The sequence below is a fragment of the Pleurodeles waltl genome, chromosome 9 (assembly GCF_031143425.1).
Source record: "Pleurodeles waltl isolate 20211129_DDA chromosome 9, aPleWal1.hap1.20221129, whole genome shotgun sequence".
In the NCBI taxonomy this organism is placed as follows: domain Eukaryota; kingdom Metazoa; phylum Chordata; class Amphibia; order Caudata; family Salamandridae; genus Pleurodeles; species Pleurodeles waltl.
In genome coordinates this window covers 806,402,430-806,421,149 of record NC_090448.1, presented here as the reverse complement: position 1 = coordinate 806,421,149, position 18,720 = coordinate 806,402,430, and the positions used below count along the sequence as shown (strand labels likewise).

Genomic DNA, 18,720 nt, shown 5'->3' with positions numbered 1-18,720 from the left:
ATATATATCAGTGATTGATGAATAATAATACCATTATGTTTACACATTATTTGAAATAGATTAGTCTTATATGTTTGTTTATGTATTTCATGCTCAACGTTGATTATTTCTTTTAGGATTCCAATGTTGGAACCTTCATAGGAGTTGGGTGCTTTCTGTTTTCTCCCAGTACTCTGTTGTAGAACCATGCAATATTGCACTGCTGGCGTTCAATATTATTGATCTGCAAGGCAAATTGTGAGGATTACGTGGGCTTTGGGGGGATGGGATGATGCGAGGTGCGTGGGCGCGTGAATTAAACCCCCAGTGTTCAATGTACAAAGTTCAGAAGGACAAGCTATGCTCAACTATGCTTGTATCAGTACCCACCCAACTCCACCCATCTCCGGGATTCCAGTACTCCGGGACTCACCAGCTCTGAAGTTCGTCAAAGGGGTATCAAACGCTGCCAGTCCGGGCCCCATGGTCCACTGCCTCAATCCACTGCCTTGGGACCACATCGTCTGACTCCTGGCTCTGACTTTGGGGGGGAAAGAGGCAACAAGGAGGGAGGAACACCAGAGGAGCGAAGGAACACTACAAAGCCCCTCATCTACCTCAGCCCCACCGGACCCCCATTGTTCCCTGTCCCTTGTCCGTCCATCGGAGGGTGGAAGGTGGAGCCGCAACAAGGACAGGGGGATGGGAGGAGAAGAACGCTGTGGACCTCCACGTTCTGTTCCGGCGTTCATCGATCAGAGCCGTGCCGCACTGCTGCTGCTGCTGCTGGACCCACTTACCTTAGTCTCAGCGTTTTCAGCATTAGCATCTTAACGTCATCAATCCACCTCTGCAGCTCACGCTCTCTTTCTCTCTGCATTATTGCACTCATCAGAAAACAAATCTCCATGTACATACTTTTTGTATCTCATATTTTCGGGCATTCAAGTGTAGTCGATCACTAGGCTTTAGTTTCAGGTTAGACTGCTTTCCAACTATAGAGTCACAAAATGTAAGTGTTTCACTAAGTGACACTTTAGGATTCAAGACAGAGACCTTATAATAAGATTAAACATATTTGGGATCCTTTTAAAGTCTGACTGGCCTTATGATTTAACTGCCTTTAAGAACAGTATCCACAATAGAAGGGGTGTGTGTCTGAATTTGTGTGCATGCAGAAGCAAAAGTTTTTCATGACAATTAAAGATTCTGGGGCATATTTATACTCCAGTTGCACCATATTTGCATTTTTTTACACAAGTTCTGTGTAAACCTAACTCCATATTTAATTGATGACGTTAGACACGTCTATCATCACAATATTGGAGTTTGCACCATTTGTTAAATGTGTGAGCCTACCTAATGTCAATGTGATGCAAGGTAGGAGTTCACGTCTAAAAAATGGTGCTAACCCCATAGCCTCATATTTATCCCACCATGCTAAAATGACAGACAGGTGGCTGGAAGGGCTAAATAATGGAGCAAAGCTTGCTTTGCACCTTTATTTAATGCCTGGGTCAGACCAGGCATTAGGGGACCTGTGGACCCATTCCATAGTTAAAAACCATGGAATGGGTCCACAGGTGCCCTCTTCAAGCTCCAGGAACACCCCCACCCACACCAGAGGGACACCGGTGAGTGGGGGACCTCATCCCAGGTAAGTAGGGTAAGTATAGGTAAGTATTTTTATTTTATTAAAGTGCCATCAGGGGCCCAACTTGGGGCCCCTTGCAAGGCACAGGCTGCCATGGCCATGCCCAGGGGACGCTGGTTGCCTGTGCTGGCCATTAGGGTGGTGAGCATGACTCCTGTCTTTTCTAAGACAGCAGTCATGTGGTATGGATGGTTTTGTGTCAGAAAATGACACTAGGCTGGTTACAGGCCTATAACCATCCTAACGTCATTTTTTGGTGCAAAACCCCGTTCTCCCATACTGCCACCCCCATCCAGCTAACGTCATTTTTTTTTTTTTAACGCCAGCCCACCCCTTCCACCAGATTGCACTAATCCTATTGCTGGCGCTCAGGATTGGCTCAAGCTGGTGCTAAACTTTTTGATGCAAAACTGCGTTAGTGCAGTTTTGCATCAAAAATATATAATATGCCCCTCAGTTTCCACATTTCTTGCAATACATTTAAACAACCGTTATTTATTTCCTGCAGCCCTTCCCCCAGTCCATTGATTGAGTTTTTTTTTTAAAGATCTGAGTAAAATTGTCATTGCTTTAAATGCATGAACACACCATTCTGAAGTTGACCAGGGACTGCTTAACTTTTGCAACATGTCAGGTGCAGTGGGCACTACATAATCAGCAGATTTAATAACTTTTGATCCGTTTGAGCTACGAGGAATTTTCCCATTAATATCTGACAATTATACAGCAGATGTGCATTACGCGGCAAGTGTGGTAAATTCCTTTGTAAGCAGTGAATACAGAAGCTACAGAATCAGGTTTTCAAAGGGTTACCCACATAGATGAGGAAAAAAGTAAATAGGAACTTAGGGCCTGGTTTAGTACTTTGCGGCTGAAATACTCCATCACAGACGTGATGGATATGCCGTCCGCCATATTACGATCCCCATAGGATATAATGGATTGTAATATAGATGACGAGATATCCGTCATGTTTGCGACAGAGTATTCCCTTCTGCCAAGTCCTAAATTAGGCCCATAGTTACAAAGAGTAGACGGTATGAAGCTCACAGTATAATGGGACAGACCAAACAAATGCTGACTGCTATTGCTGAAAACACTGATAAAACAAATGAAACTTTGTCCAAAGCTGAAAACATGCACGTAGATCCACACTAGGTGTCACTGCTGGGTTAACAAATAGAAATGTTGCGATGACGTGGAGATACTTTGGGTCTCGTTATGTGTTTGGTGCTGTCACCACAGGACCGCCAAACTCACGGGGAGGAAGCCACCACCATAGTGGTGACGTTCCCCCCAAGCGTATTACAATGTTCCCGCTCGTCAGACTGGTAGGAACATTGTTATACTTGTTTCCACCAGGCTGACCGGCAAGAACAGTGTTAGGATACTGGCCTTGGCTCCATTAAGGAGCCAAGGCCAATATCCTAACACTCCAGCACCCTTGGAATGCACACTGTCTGCAAAACAGACAGTGCACATTCTGTTGGTGCTGAGCAGGGTGGGGCCCTCCACTGCCCACAACATGGTTGTGTGAAGTGCAGGGGCCCTCCTGTTGCCCCCAGCACTTCCTTTCCACCAGCTTTTTCATGGCAGGCTCCCCACCATGGAAAAGTTGGAAGAAAGAAAGGTTGCAATCAGCCAGGCGGTGGGGAGTTCAGCTCAGCCATATTTGGTTACAATCCTGACCGTCACCATGCTTTTGGTAACCAGGTTCCCAATGGTGACGGCGGACCTTTGGTGGTCCCCCCCACCTAAGACATAATTTGATGGTCAGATTGCCAAAGCTGCAGTGGTCCGACTGCCACCGCGAGTTTGGCGGTCTCATGACTGCCAAACTTGTACTGAGGCCCTTTGTGTTCACTTGAGTTATTTACATCAAGATTGCAATTTATGAGTCTGGGCATGGATTGTTCAATGTAAATGTATTTCTGCCTGGATTAAGCTTTATGATTTTGAGGTAAGGCTGTGTGGTTTTATGGTGTGCCATTTGTGCCTAGTTGTGTATATTGTTCTTTGGTTATAAAGATATGAGGTATGTTGTATCTTGTATTTAGTGGAATTTGGCAGTGTGATAGTGTCTCCTCTTCTAGTCTATGGGGATGATGCCCACAGATATCCGTTTCTTGGATTAACTACATAATTTAGCAAGAAGATACTTCCCATCGATCTTCAGATTCAAACATGGCCCTGTCAAACATGGCCCTGTCAAACATGGCCCTGTCAAACTTGTCACATAGCGACCGTGGTGGTCGTTTGTCTCCCTCAGGATTCTAAATGACTATCTGTACCACAGCATTATTTATTTGGGGAGGATTTCAATGCTTTATTTCCTGTCATCCTTGTGTAAGTATTTTGTTGTGTTTTTAGGTGAGTAGGATCCTGAATCCTGTAACCTTCGTTACTAAATGGCTCTCTTCTTGAGCGCAGATCTAACCCATCTCCTCGGAGGATAAGCTTTCTGGCAGGTTTGTTAACAACTCAGGAGAGGTAATGGAGAGGGCAGGCCCACCAAGGGAGGGAAAATGGCCTTAGGAACACAACTCAAATGGATATTTAGTTAACTTCAATTTAGTGCATGTCTGGTGGCACAGTGATCCACCTGGTAGAGGTCTGGAACAAGAAAACAGAATTGAAATAATGGAGATATACGCATATAATCGAGGCAATAGTACATATATGGCCATTTAGGCGTGTTTTTATTAGTTTGAGTGTCTACAAACGCTTATGAGCTGTAGGAGGTTGTGTGTACCTGGCCTAGCTGTGTTTTGCTTACACTGTAGAACATTAATAAAGAGCCCTGGATGACGCACAAAAAGTGTCTGAATACACAACCTTTGTTTATAGTTGGAGTCAAATTGTCGTTCACGTTCATCTATAATAAAGATACTATACTCCTACCACCTCGGCTGACCTCGTGTTCATTAGGACACTGGATGTAAACAAAACGTCAGCACCTACAACCCCCTCCTCGCTCCCCATGGTCAAATCCTCAAAGCTGGGTGGATTTACACTGTCTTTAATCCGCAGCATCCTTATGTTGACGCATTTGTGATGAGGTATTTGCCCACAGAGGCTGTGCTGTGCTGATAAACCAGAGTCGCGCTTTAAGGCAGAGAGGAGGAAGAGGTAGCGGCAGAGTGTGAGAGATCGAAACGAAGGAAAGGAAAATAAGATAAGAGGCTGAAAATATAAAATGTAAATGAGAGGGAAAAGAGACAGAGAAAAACGAGGCTAAGCCAAAGTTGTAGGATGCGTTAAAAGCAAAAAAGACAAAATTACTGACTCTAGAAGTAAATGAGTAAGTGAAGAAGGGGATGAAAAGAGGGAAACGCGGCTCAACTGTATAAAGAGATAGAAATACAAGAAAAAAAGGGCTGCAAAATATAACTAAGGAAAGACAGAAATCAAACACTGGGAAATAATTGAAGAGCGAGTGGAGTACCGGGGGCAGGAAGCAAGAAAAACGTGAAAGAAAGAGAGTTCTAAACATTGAGACGGAAGGAAGAGGAGAAGGAACGCGCGAAGCACAGCACCAAGAAAGCTGGACAAGTTCTACCACATTAACAGCTTTTTGCGGCAAATCGGCACTTTATCTGGTGAGTCTCTTTACTGTTGCCATCATGTAATGTTTTATTGTTATCAATCACCCCTGTGTTCAGATGCGCTGGCAGGGAAGGGGATATTTTTTCTGCGTTATTATATAGCGCGAACTCTACCCGAAGGTATTGGAGCGCTTTACATGAGCACCAGCAACGTTACACAAGGACACATTCAGGCCCATATTTATACTTTTTGACGCTAAACTGCGCTAACGCAGTTTAGCGTCAATAAATTTTGCGCCGTCTAACGCCATTCTGAAGCGCCATGCGGGCGCCGTATTTATGGAATGGCGTTAGCCGGCGCAAGCAGACCGGCGCTGCCTGGTGTGCGTGGAAAAAAACCACGTAGACCAGGCAGCGCCGGCGTTGGGCAAAAATGACGTTAGGGCGTCTTAAAATGGGGCAAGTCAGGTTGAGGCAAAAAAATCGTCTTAACCCGACTTGCGCCATTTTTTAACGACGCCCATCCCCCATCAACATGACTCCTATCATTGTAAAGATAGGAGTCATGCCCCCTTGCCCAATGGCCATGCCCAGGGGACTTCTGTCCCCTGGGCATGGTCATTGGGCATAGTGGCATGTAGGGGGGCACAAATCAGGCCCCCCTATGCCCAAAAAAATTATTAAAAAAAAAAAAAAAAATACTTACCTGAACTTACCTGAATGTCCCTGGGGTGGGTCCCTCCAGCCTTGGGTGTCCTCCTGGGGTGGGCAAGGGTGGCAGGGGGGGTCCCTGGGGGCAGGGGGGGGCACTCTGGGCTCATTTTGAGCCCACTTGTCCCTTAACGCCATGCCTGACCCAGGCGTTAAAAAGCGGCGCAAATGCGCCGTTTTTAGCCACGCCCACTCCCGGGCGTCTCTTTTGCCCGGGAGTATAAATACCACGTAAAGGCCTGGGAGTCATTTTTTAGACGGGAACGCCTCCCTTGCATATCATTAACGCAAGGAAGGGGTTCACGCTAAAAAATGACGCACATTCCGGGAACTTTGGCGCTATACGCCTCTAACGCCATAGTATAAATATGGCGTTAGTTGGCGTTAGTTTAGCGTCGAATTTGCGTCGAAAAAAACGACGCAAATTCGGCGCAAACGGAGTATAAATACGGCCCTCATTTCTGGTAGGCACGGGGAGATTAAGGGGCATATTTATACTCCGTTTGCGCCGAATTTGCGTCGTTTTTTTCGACGCAAATTCGATGCAAAACTAACTCCATATTTATACTTTGGCGTTAGACGCGTCTAGCGCCAAAGTTCATGGAGTTAGCGTCATTTTTTTGCGTGAACACCTTCCTTGCGTTAATGATATGCAAGGTAGGCGTTCCCGTCTTAAAAAATGACTCCGATGCTATTGCGTCGGATTTATACTCCCGGGCAAAAATGACGCCCGGGAGTGGGCGGGTCTAAAAAACCTGCATTAGCGCCGGATTTTAGCGCCTGGGTCAGGGCAGGCGTTAAGGGACCTGTGGGCTCAGAATGAGCCCAGAGGTGCCCTCCCCTGCCCCCAGGGACACCCCCTGCCACTCTTGCCCACCCCAGGAGGACACCCAAGGCTGGAGGGACCCACCCCAGGGACATTAAGGTAAGTCCAGGTAAGTATTTTTTATTATTTTTTTTGTGGCATAGGGGGGCCTGATTTGTGCCCCCCTACATGCCACTATGCCCAATGACCATGCCCAGGGGACAGAGGTCCCCTGGGCATGGCCATTGGGCAAGGGGGCATGACACCTGTCTTTGCTAAGACAGGAGTCATTTCAATGGGGGATGGGCGTCGTAAAAAAATGGCGCAAATCGGGTTGAGGCAATTTTTTTGCCTCAGCCTGACTTGCACCATTACTGGACGCCTATACGCCATTTTCCCCCTACGCCGGCGCTGCCTGGTGTACGTCGTTTTTTTTAACGCACACCAGACAGCGCCGGCGGCTAACGCCGGCTAACGTCATTCAATAAATACGGCGCCCGCATGGCGCTTCAGAATGGCGTTAGCCGGCGCTAATTTTTTTGACGCAAAACTGCGTTGGCGCAGTTTTGCGTCAAAAAGTATAAATATGGGCCCAAGTGATTTGTCCCGAATGACGTGATGTTTAGCGTATTTGAGACTCGAACCTGGCTCCTGAGCTCCCAGGTGGCAGCTGTGGCCCTCATGCCATGAAATGTGTCCTGCGTTTAAATGAAATTATAAAGGAACTAGGGCACAATCCTGGTTGGGGTCTGATATACGAAAGGCTTTTCCTATTCTGTGTCTATAGAAACGTTAGTACACGTGATACAATCTCCTACCTTACTTAGCAACGACTAAAATATCAGAAGTAGTAGGAGTGACGTACTCCTACCACAGACGACACCACAGTGTTGACCTTTTCCAACCTTATGCCCAATACCGCCTCCATAGTGCAGCTGAGGATTTAGGGGAAGGGTAAGGACTAGAAACCACAGAAAAGTAAGACAACCTAAAGCCCCATGTACTTTCTGTTCCTGGCACTGACTCCATGACGCCCCTCCCATCTCAGATATCACAGTCAAAACAAACAAACATGGGGACGTTCAGCAGACGTTATCAAATGGGCCATCACAGTTTTCACTGACATGCTCTCTTTCAGCAACATTTCCGAATAGATTTTTATTTGCAAGAAACCGTCCTCTTGCGGCGACACTGTAGGAGGCTGGCCTGGCTTATAGTGGGTACCTTTTGGTACTTACACCTTGTGCCAAGGCCAGTTATCCCTTATTAGTAGCTTAGTAGTGTTCTAGCGGCTTAGGCTGATAGAGGTAGCTATAGCAGAGCAGCTTAGGCTGAACTAGGAGACATGCAAAGCTCCTACTATACCACTTATATCACTTAGCACTATATCAAAAGAAAACACAATACTCAGAGTTACCAAAAATAGAGGTACTTTATTTTAGTGACAATATGCCAAAAGTATCTCAGAGGATATACTCCCTTAGGAGGTAAGTAATATACACAAAATATACACACAAACCAAAATCAGGTAAGTAAACAGTTAGAAAAGTAGTGCGAACACTGTAGAACACAATAGAATGCAATAGGGAAGAATAGGCCTGGGGCAACACAAACCATAACTCCAAAAGTGGAATGCGAACCACGAATGGACCCCAGGCCTAGTGTAGTGTGTAGAGGGTTGCTGGGAGTGTAAGAAAACACTAAGGGGTGTCCAAGATACCCCACCCCAAGACCCTGAAAAGTAGGAGTAAAGTTACCCTACTACCCCAGAAAGACAGTAAAGTCGAGATAGGGGATTCTGCAAAGACAACAACTGACTGCACAGCACTAAAGACGGATTCCTGGACCTGAGGACCTGTAAAGGAAGGGGACCAAGTCCAAGAGTCACGCAAGTGTCCAGAGGGGGCAGGAGCCCACTAAACCCCAGATGTAGGTGTAAAAGGGATGCCCCCGGGTGGAAGAAGCCAAAGATTCTGCAACAACGAAAGGTGCCAGGAACTTCTCTTTGGTCAGAAGATGTCCCACGGCATGCTGGAGGATGCACAGTTGTTTCCACTCAGAAAGACCACAAACAAGCCTTGCTAGCTGCAAGAGTTGCGATTGAAGGTTTTGGGTGCTGCCTTGGCCCAGGAAGGACCAGGAGGTCTCCTCTTGGAGGAGGAGACAGAGGGGGCGCTCAGCAACACAGAGAGCCCACACAGAAGTAGGCAACACCCACAGAAGCACCTGAACAGGCGTTCAGGACGGAGTGCTGGGGACCTGGGCTAGGCTGTGCATGAAGGAAGTCTTGCAGAAGTGCACAGAAGCCCTAGCAGCTGCAGTTCACGCAGTACACAGGATTACTGTCTGGCGTGGGGAGGCAATGACTTACCTCCACCACATTTGGACAGAAGGGCCACTGGACTGTCGGGGACACTTGGACCCTGCTCCTGTGTTCCAGTGACCACGCTCGTCAGGATGAGAGGGGACCGAGAGGACCGATGATGCAGAAGTTTGATGCCTTCCTTAGCAGGGGGAAGATTCTGTCGACCCACAGGAGATTTCTTCTTGGCTTCCAGTGCAGGGTGAAGGCAGACAGCCCTCAGAGCATGCACCACCAGGAAGCAGTCGAGAAAGCTGGCAGGATGAGGTGCTACAATGTTGCTGGTAGTCTTCTTGCTACTTTGTTGCGGTTCTCCGATATGTGAGAAATATCTGGTTTCAAATGTTTGAATGATTCAACAAAGTTGTAGTGAAAGGCGTCTGAGTGCAGAGAAATTCAGAAAAATCTGCTCTGATGCCTCAACCACTTTTAAAATCTTGAGAAATAAGAGCAACCCAAGTGTCTGTGTGAACCTGAGTATTTAGGCCCTGAATTATTAAGCCCTTTTGTTGCCGTTGCGTGATGCAAGGCAGGTCAAGGGCTTAAGTGATATTTACTTAGCCACTCAACGCAGCTTAGTAATTCTAGAATAACGCAAGGCAGCACAAGTCAATTCCTTGTGTTTCTCTGCATTGGGAAGGAGTTCAATGCGTGAAGTGCGGGCATTCACACAGATCCACCCATGGACTTTGGTGCATTTTGAGTTTTACTAACGGTAGTAAACGTAATAATGTGTCAAAATGCTATGCAATCCCAACAGAGGAGTAACAAGTGAAATATGTTTATTTCGCTTTGTTATTTCTTCTTTCTATATGTGCTGCACTCTGCACAACACATAGAAAGAGAAAACATGCATATGAGGATTATTTTTATGCAACAAGGAGTCCCTTACTGCAAAAAGCCAATCATGCCTTTAACGCAGGCAGCACTCAGTGGGCCAGTGCAGAGCTAGAGCACTAATGCGTCATATCTTAAAACTATGGCACATTCCTGCTCTCTCCTTTTGATGCATCAAAGCAAGTTGTCTTGTTGTCGTGTTACATCAAATGTTAGTAATTCGGACCTCTAGTATCTGGAGAGCAGTTGTTCACACAGATCTCATTCAAAGAACAATTACGTATATAAAACAGTAACATTATTGTAAATAGTGTGATACATGAAAAGACATCATACATACATCTCTCACAAAAATAGGTGTAAAGTGACCCCTTGCAAGACACCACAACCAAAGCTCAGTGCGATGACTTAGGTTAGAAGCAATCATCAAAAATGTGTTTAGTCTACTGAGCATCTGATAAGGATATCATAGAACACCATTTTTACATAGTAGTGAGTCCTTCTGTAATAGAATTACATTTACTTATCTATTTGCATTCAAGTGTTTGTTGGGTATATGACAGATCCTCACCATTTGGTGAAGGTATCGCCCCCTGATGAGACCCTTGTATTAAATGTGGGGCTCGTAATTTTGTTGACATATGATACCAACAAACTGACTGCCATCGTGTAATTCCCATAATGTGTTTGCAGATTATTATGTGGACCTATCTACACCTCCGGTGGAGCTAGCTAGGCAGGAGATACAAAAGGTCTTACAGAGGGTGCCCGCTGCATTTGACTTATGCTCAGGCAGAGACATTCAATGCATTCATCACAGTAGTGAAGATAAAGGGAGAGATAAAGCAATTGTTGACAGAAAAGGCACCAGGCCTACCGTCAAAATTCAATTCCATGTACAGGTCTCACATGGCACCACATTTGATAGCTATGTATACTGTTACATACTGGAAAAGAGTTCTGCCTTGATCAGGCCGAGAGGTTATTATAATCCCAAAGCAAGGACGAGACCCTACAGATGTTGATTCATAGACCACTTTCACTCATCAACACAGATGGTAAGATTTTAGGTAAGCTTATAGCCAATAGAATAAAAGGTATGAGAAGCGATTTGGTCCACCCAGGACAATGCAGGCTTATCCAAGGATGCAATATGGCCTTTAACGTATGGCACTTGTTTCATGTGCTGAATTAAGCATCTGGAATGACGGGATGCTGGTCATACTCTCTACTGATATTGAGAAGTTATTTGTCACACTACTCTGGCCTTACTTGTTTGCAGTTATGGAAACAAATGGGGTGGACTTGAATATCTTGAAATGGGTTAGGTTGCTTTATACGCAACCCTTGGCAAGGGTGTGAATGGGCCGCATAATGTCCATGGAATGGTCTATACACTGGCGAACAAGACAAGGGTGCCCATTGTCTCCTTTATTATTTGCTCCGGTCAGTCAGTCACTGGCTTGCTTGCTTCGAGCCAGAGAACATGAATGGGGAATTAGACTACCACACAGATATCATTTAGTGTCCATATATACAGATAAACCCTATTACATTTGTGTGAGCCAGAGCACATTTTACCTGATGTGATTGCACTGTGGAATGACTGGGATAATTTCAGGACTTCAGATTTATTGGAATGAGCCCTTCCAACGTCAACTAGTAGCAGCAGCCTGTCTCGCTTGACTACAGGCATGACATTCCCCACTAGTTTGGAGTCTAGATCTACCAGGACACTACACGTTCGATGTCGGGTACTCTGGGACAGGTCTTGATGTGGGCGCAGCCTCAATGATATTGCAGTTTCTCCTTCTCACGGATGGGGCGTATATAGATTGCCAAGTTGCCTCTTTTAATGCACTTGTTTGCCTGTGTACTGATATTGCTACTGTGAGGAAAGAGATTCATTATGGGGTGTGGTTGTGAGACCACACCATGTACGAAACTCACTATCAGTACTGCATCAAATCAGGTTTGTTTGAAAAACCTTTCCTCAACATTGGGTAGCTGTGGCTTTGAGCAGTCAGGCTTTTTTAAAGGAACAAGTGTAAAGCATAAATAAGTACCAAAACAGTTGAATAAGAAACAAGACTCAATTAAAATTTGACACCAATTTTGAAAAAAGGTTCTATTTTTAAACCTTAATCAATGACAAAAATCCACCACAGCGTTCTGGGAACATGAATTTTCCAATGAACAACAATTCACTGCTTTTTCATTCAGCGCAATAAATTATTGTAGTGGACTGTGCTCGCGGGCAACTTGGCAAACACTGGAAAACATTTACAAAGCTGCAAACTACCACTCTGGCCTGTTTTGGGGGACCAACTCCAGCATGGAACGAGTCACAGAGACCAAAGAGGCTTGGTTGAACAGTTACCTCACAGTCAAAGCAGTCTCTAGTATGGTCTCAGACTCCAAAGGCAAATGGAGTGGTCCAGATGCAAAGAATACTGGTTGATGATGTTAAAGTATGCTGAACCAGTGATAGGGGTCTCCCTGGCGCTACTCCACTGACTAAAAACACAGTGGGGCGACATTGGCCAAAGGGGTCCCTATCCCTTGAAGTCTGATTGAATTCCAGCCAAGAACAGTTGCGACGGGTCCACTTGTCTCCAGTTACAATAAAACCACTTGCTCCTTTTAACTGGTGATAACTTCCTTGCTGGATGACCAAATTGAACACTAACACAATTGCACATTGGGTCCTGCACACTCAGGTGCAGCTTTTAAAGATTGGGACACGGTCTCCCAGGCTGCATGTTGATGATCAGCAGTGCTCAAGAATTCTTTGCTTCAGACTCACCAAGGTAAGTTTCTTTAGTTTTTGTGGTCCTATAGCTGTAACAGAAAGCCAGGCAAATGACTCTTGGAGTCCCTTCTTCTGTCTGAGACTTGGGGTGATGTTTCCTGGAGCAAGGCACCACAGGCATAATCCTCTCTTTGTACTGCATCTGCTGCTCCTTAGGCTAGCAATCTTGGTGCAGCCTCCCTTTCCTGGGTCCAGGGAACAGGAGGACAGTCCTTCTTGGGTCCACTCTTCAGTACAGACATGAGGGGGAGGCTTTGTTTGTGGGGACTTCGTGCCCCAGTGAACACCGTGCCAGGAGCAGGCAGCCTCAGTGTCACCTGGGGAAGGAGGTGCCAGACCCTCCACAGCACTATAGATCGCCATTGCTGTCCACGCTGCTCAGGGAGACTGTGTGTGGAGACCTGAAGCCCAGTGAACACTGCACTGAGAGCAAGTGCTAGCACTGCCACCTGGGGAGGGGGAGCCAGACTCCCCCATAGCACCATCACTGTTCCAGCTGTATGGGGAGACTCTGTGTGTGGGGACTTCAATCCCCCAGTGTACACCTCACAGGGAGCAGGTGCCATCACTGCCACTTGGGGCGGAGGACACCAATAGGGCTATATAGTACAATTGATGTTCTCAATTGCCTGTGAGTCTCTGTATATGGGGTCTGCAAGCACCATTGAAATCGCTCCAGGAACACCATCACTGCCACCTAGGAGACAAGGAGCTAGACTCCCATAGCACTATATAGTGCCATTGGTGCACCCAATGCGTGGAGAAACAGTGTGTGGGGACTTCAATCCAAGTTGAACACTGCACCAGGACAGGCACCATCACTGCCACCTGGGAGGAGGAACCAGGCCCCCTTAGTGCTATATAGTGCCATTGCTGTTCCTGCTGAGTGGGACATGCTCAGACAAAGCTCAAGCCAAGCTCTTAGCCTGTCATCAATAGGAAGCGGAAAGACAGAGCCACCCCCCCTTGCCTTCCAAAAAATCCCTCTCAACTGCAACTGCTCTTTCCTATTCATTAATCCACTCTACATCTGGCCAGTAGGATCTGTATTTTGAAATATCACGGTCTTACTTAAGATTTACCAGAGCAAAATAAATAATAGCTCCTTGATAATACCTTTTTAAAATATGCTGCTCTATACTATTGACTAGTTGTTGCTTAATAAATTGTATAATCATTACAAAGACAAAAGTGGACACGTTGTAGAGAATTGCACACTCCATATCTCTCAGGTGTATTAAGTGTGAGTTCAACAAATTGTGCCCAGCTGAATGTCATGTCCAATGACGGAGCGCTGCCTTCTTGGGAACCCAAACTACCCCTCCAGAGTTCTTACCTGGCTGATACCACTATTGTAGCATGCAGCAACCACTTTGTCCTGCTTGTGAGTCAATCCAGCAAGCCCCAACCCGTAGTTGATGCTGCTCATGAACCCTCTGTATGACTGTGATTGGTATCAAAACCCTCCTGGTCTCACTGATTAGAGACTTAAGCTAAACCAAATCAGCAATACTTCTGCTTAATTCCAGGTGACTGACTACTATGAGGCAAATAAACTAGCAGAGACAAAAGGAAGGAAGGTGCACACGTAATCAGGTTGGGCTGCCTAAAAATCAAATGGGAAGAGGACCCCTGAGCAATTCCTATGCACTATCATCCAACAACATTTTTACCCAAACGTCACTAGTGTGCCTACAAATACATGGGACACGTTTGACTGCTAAGGCATTGTGGAATTGGACTCTAGAAATACCAATGTCGGGATATTACAGTGCCTGATTATGCAAGGAAGAAAAAGAAGCACTAACACTAGATTATGTCTACCAAACTCTTGCTTTACCATGAAGGTGAGTAGGAATTATGCTTCCCAATATCTGTATACAGGGGAGAACAGCAGGATAAATGCCCTTGTAGTAGATAACCATCTCCATGTCCATACATTAATTTTACGCAGACAGGCACCGACAGGGAGGGTATATTTTACACGATGAACGTTCCCAGGCTAAAGATGGGTCAAAAGGAAAATAGGTTTGCCTTAATAAATAAGGTAACTCACTGGATTCGGTTTCCTCACCATTATTAATTCCACTCTGACATGCTTCATGCCCAAAGTGCCTCTCGATCCCAAGACACACATGACTTCATTAAATTGGTTTTGAATGGTCAAGACTTAGTGGAAGGCTTACTGAAACTTGAGACTCGAACAATTCCTCCAACTGTCTTGATTATCCAGTTCAAAAGTAGCCTTAGGTCTACAGATAATGTCTTCTCTACCACACTTTGGGGGTGATTCTAAGTCTGGCGGGCGGCGGAGGCCGCCCGCCAGACTTCCCCCCTCCAGAATACCGCACCGCGGTTGGAAGACCGCTGCGGCTATTCTGTGTTTTACACTGGGCTGGCGGGCGACCGCCAAAAGGCCGCCCGCCAGCCCAGTGTAAAACTACCTTCGCACGAAGACGCCGGCTCTGAATTGAGCTGGCGGAGTGGGAAGGTGCGACGGGTGCAGTTGCACCCGTCGCGAATTTCAGTGTCTGCAAAGCAGACACTGAAATTCTTTTTGGGGCCCTCTTACGGGGGCCCCTGCAGTGCCCATGCCATTGCCCATGCCATTGGGGCCCCGCGACACCCCATACCGCCATCCTGTTCCTGGCGGGAGAACCACCAGGAACAGGATGGCGGTATGGGGTGTCAGAATCCTCCATGGCGGCGCAGCTTGCTGCGCCGCCATGGAGGATTCATTTGGGCAGCGGAAAACCGGCGGGAGACCGCTGGTTTTCCACTTCTGACCGCGGCCGAACCGCCGCGGTCAGAATGCCCAGCGGGGCACCGCCAGCCTGTTGGCGGTGCCCCCGTCATTTTAGCCCTGGCGGTCTTGGACCGCCAGGGTTAGAATGACCCCCATAGTTCCTTATCCAGTCTCATTCAACCTGGTGCACCCCAAAAAACAAACACAGGGCCCTGTCCTATTAGTCCCCCTACCAAAAGATAAGTACAGGTCGACTGACTATGTGATATGCAGTCTATCAAGAGAAATCACAGAAATTAATATTCGATGATCACGCATTTCCTCGAGGACCTACATTTTCCTCATAATTCTTTGCTAGGGTCCCTGAGTCTGTTATCATCATTACCATCTGATCTAGAGATAGTAAGGCTTAACAGTCCTGCTGCTAATTTTAGGACTCCTTATCCACCAAGGACTGATGAACAAGGTAATTCCATTTCTGGCCTCTGTGCTATAACATCATCTTCTGAACCTCTGCAGCTGGTATCTTGGAATCTAACAGATATTTGCAGCAAAATCACATATCCTTTCTGGGGAAGTTTTATAGATGTTTCTGATATAAATCTGCTGCAGGAAACCTGGTACTAAGAACCACTATCTAGATATAGTTATTCTAATTATAACATTAAAGCAGTGCTGTCCAAAGCTGGACACCCTTCTGGTGGTATTTTAGTTTGAGACAAAAACACCTTAAATTTAACCATCAAATAACTGGCAGTAGATTGCCTGGATATTATTGGTCTGATCGGACAGTGGACTAATGGTCTAGTGGTGAATATGTATAATATTTATAATCACTCTTTGCCAAAGAATAAAGAGTCGCTCACACTTTCTTTAGTTGATCATTACGTATTCAATAGACCAGTTAATTCATTCTCCCCTTGTGATAGCTGGTGACTTCAATGTAACATATGAACCGTTTGACTGTATGGAAACTATTGTAAATTTGGCAGATGTAGCAAGAGGTATACCTAACCCGATGCCAGCCCAATTAAAACCTTGTCAGCTGCCGCTATCCAGCTGGTGTCTAACTTTCATATTGCAAGTGAACTTGCAATGGCTGGTCGAAATAAGCCACTCAGAGTTGCTACTTTCTCTAAAGGGAGAGGGGGCGATGAGGGGGGGAAGTGACATCAGAATTGATTATAATATTTTATGACTGTGTTACCAACCCCAGGCTGTCTGGGAGGTCTGTATCCTTTGGGAATAACAGATGCTCTGTTAAATAGACTGAACTGTTGTCCAATGCTGATGTATTATCCACATTTATATTCTGTTTAATACTTTGTTGGGCCCTTCTGCTGATTCCTATTACTGAAGCCCATTCACCTTCTTTAGTACTTTGAAACATCGTTACACTATGTGGTTCAAGACTCTCAAGCTCTGACACCTAAGACTACTCCCTAGTTTTCAAGGAATTGCTATGATGTATGATAGTTTTTGGTCAAGGCTATAAATTACATGACTCAGAAAGAATAAGAACGGCTAGACACAGTTAAAAGAAAATTCTGTCTTCCTCTAAGCAGAATTAGAACATTAGAATCTTCAGATCTCCGTTGGAGACAATGGAGTGCTCCGAGCTTATACTGGACGGTAAAAGCCTGGAGCCAACATTCCAATGTTCTCTTTGTTCACAGCAACAGCTGTGAACAAAGACCTCACGGAGCCCGAGGGGATTTTAATCCCCTCGGGCTCCGTGAGAAATTTGTTTAATTTAATAGAACATTCTGCCCCCGCGTGGCAGAATGTTCTAATAGCCTTAGAACCTGCCGTAGCGGGCTCTACCGGCCATTAAAGGCCCTCTCCCTTGTTAAAGGCCCTCGCCTTCGGCTTCCCTTCTTATAAAGCTCCACGAAGGGAACTACATGCAATTGAGGTGAGGAAATAAGGGTGGGCTTATTCATGGAATATATATAGAGAGAGGGGTATGGCAGGGGTGTGGTTTAGCCTCGACACTCTTCTCCCTCTATAGAAAAATATAGAAATGATGTTATAAACCACCTTGGCTGCTGCACTTATAATTTGTCTAAAATAGTGTGGCTTAAAAATGTGTCAAGATTAGCTATTCTATGTGCGGGATAACACCCTTCTGATCTTATGAACTCCTATTGGATTACAGAATCTTTTAGATAAATATACAGATTTCGGTGATCTTTGTGGGCTGGAAGTGAATGTATCCGGCACGGGATATCCCATCCACCAAAATCGAAATCCCATTATTTTCTATGGTATTTAGATTTCGGCGGACGGGATATCAGTCACCGTTGTGATGGAGTAACCCATTCAACAATATCTAAATCAGGCCCTAAATTCACAAATTTTGAAACCCTCAAATCCTTTAAAGGTGGTTTTAGGATGAAGGGTTCCCTATTACAAAAGGTTGAAAGATTGGGTTACTTTGGGATTAGGGTGGACAATACTCACACATGAAAACCCCAATTAAATAAAAGTGGAAATATGCTACTACATAGTAACCAAGAGATAGACAGCTACACCACCATAATTCGGATCTCTGGCAATTGAGGTCTACTTAGCCAAGGAATAGAGTGCTTCACTTTGCAGGGCTGAAATCTTGGATCCTGACACACCAAGGAAATGATATTATGGGAAAATAATTTTGTACGGTCACTGTTCAGTCTTCTGCAAAGCCCACCAATTTTACCATTATTTTTTGACTTAGGGCCCAAGAGGATAGGTGACCTTGCTGCCTTGAGACACCTTTTTTTTTATTCAGGCTTTGGTCAATCCCAGAGTTACAGTCATATAGTAAGGGTCTGGTGGAGATATAGAAGTCTGATAAATCTCACTACATACACTGTATAAGACATAACATCATATTTTCAGGTTCTGGTACTAGAAAATCTCTGGAGTGATCCATCAACAATAACCAATGGTACTCAGGACAGTGTTAAATCCTATTTTTGAAACAGAATTATTGAGCAGTGCCATAGAAATGTAAAACCTGGCAGCCTAACGGATAGGTTTCTGGTTCAGAAACCTTCTCCTGTACTTGAACCCTCCATGGATGCCATTTGTTCATTTCAAGCAACATTATTGTACATTGTATTTAAGAAGGGCATTTTAATCGTTGGCTGGTTTATATGCAACTGGAAACTAGATGGGTGATCAAGCCTTTTGCTCAAATCGTTTAGATACTATTGAGGACCTGGACAGTTTATAGTTGTTTTGTTTATTGTATGGAAGGACAAAGTTTAGATTTCTCTGTCTGA

At 45.4% G+C, this 18,720-nt stretch overlaps 1 protein-coding gene across 1 annotated transcript in view; it reads left to right on the top strand.

Annotated features, from left to right (window-relative positions):
* Positions 1-4,686: 4,686 nt before the first annotated feature.
* Positions 4,687-18,720, top strand: part of LOC138258727 (keratin, type II cytoskeletal 7-like) — a 31,682-nt gene continuing 17,648 nt past the window's right edge. Inside the window, exon 1 of the mRNA XM_069206003.1 lies at positions 4,687-5,232. The gene's annotated coding sequence lies outside the window, so the exon portion shown is untranslated. The remainder of the gene's footprint in view (positions 5,233-18,720) is intronic.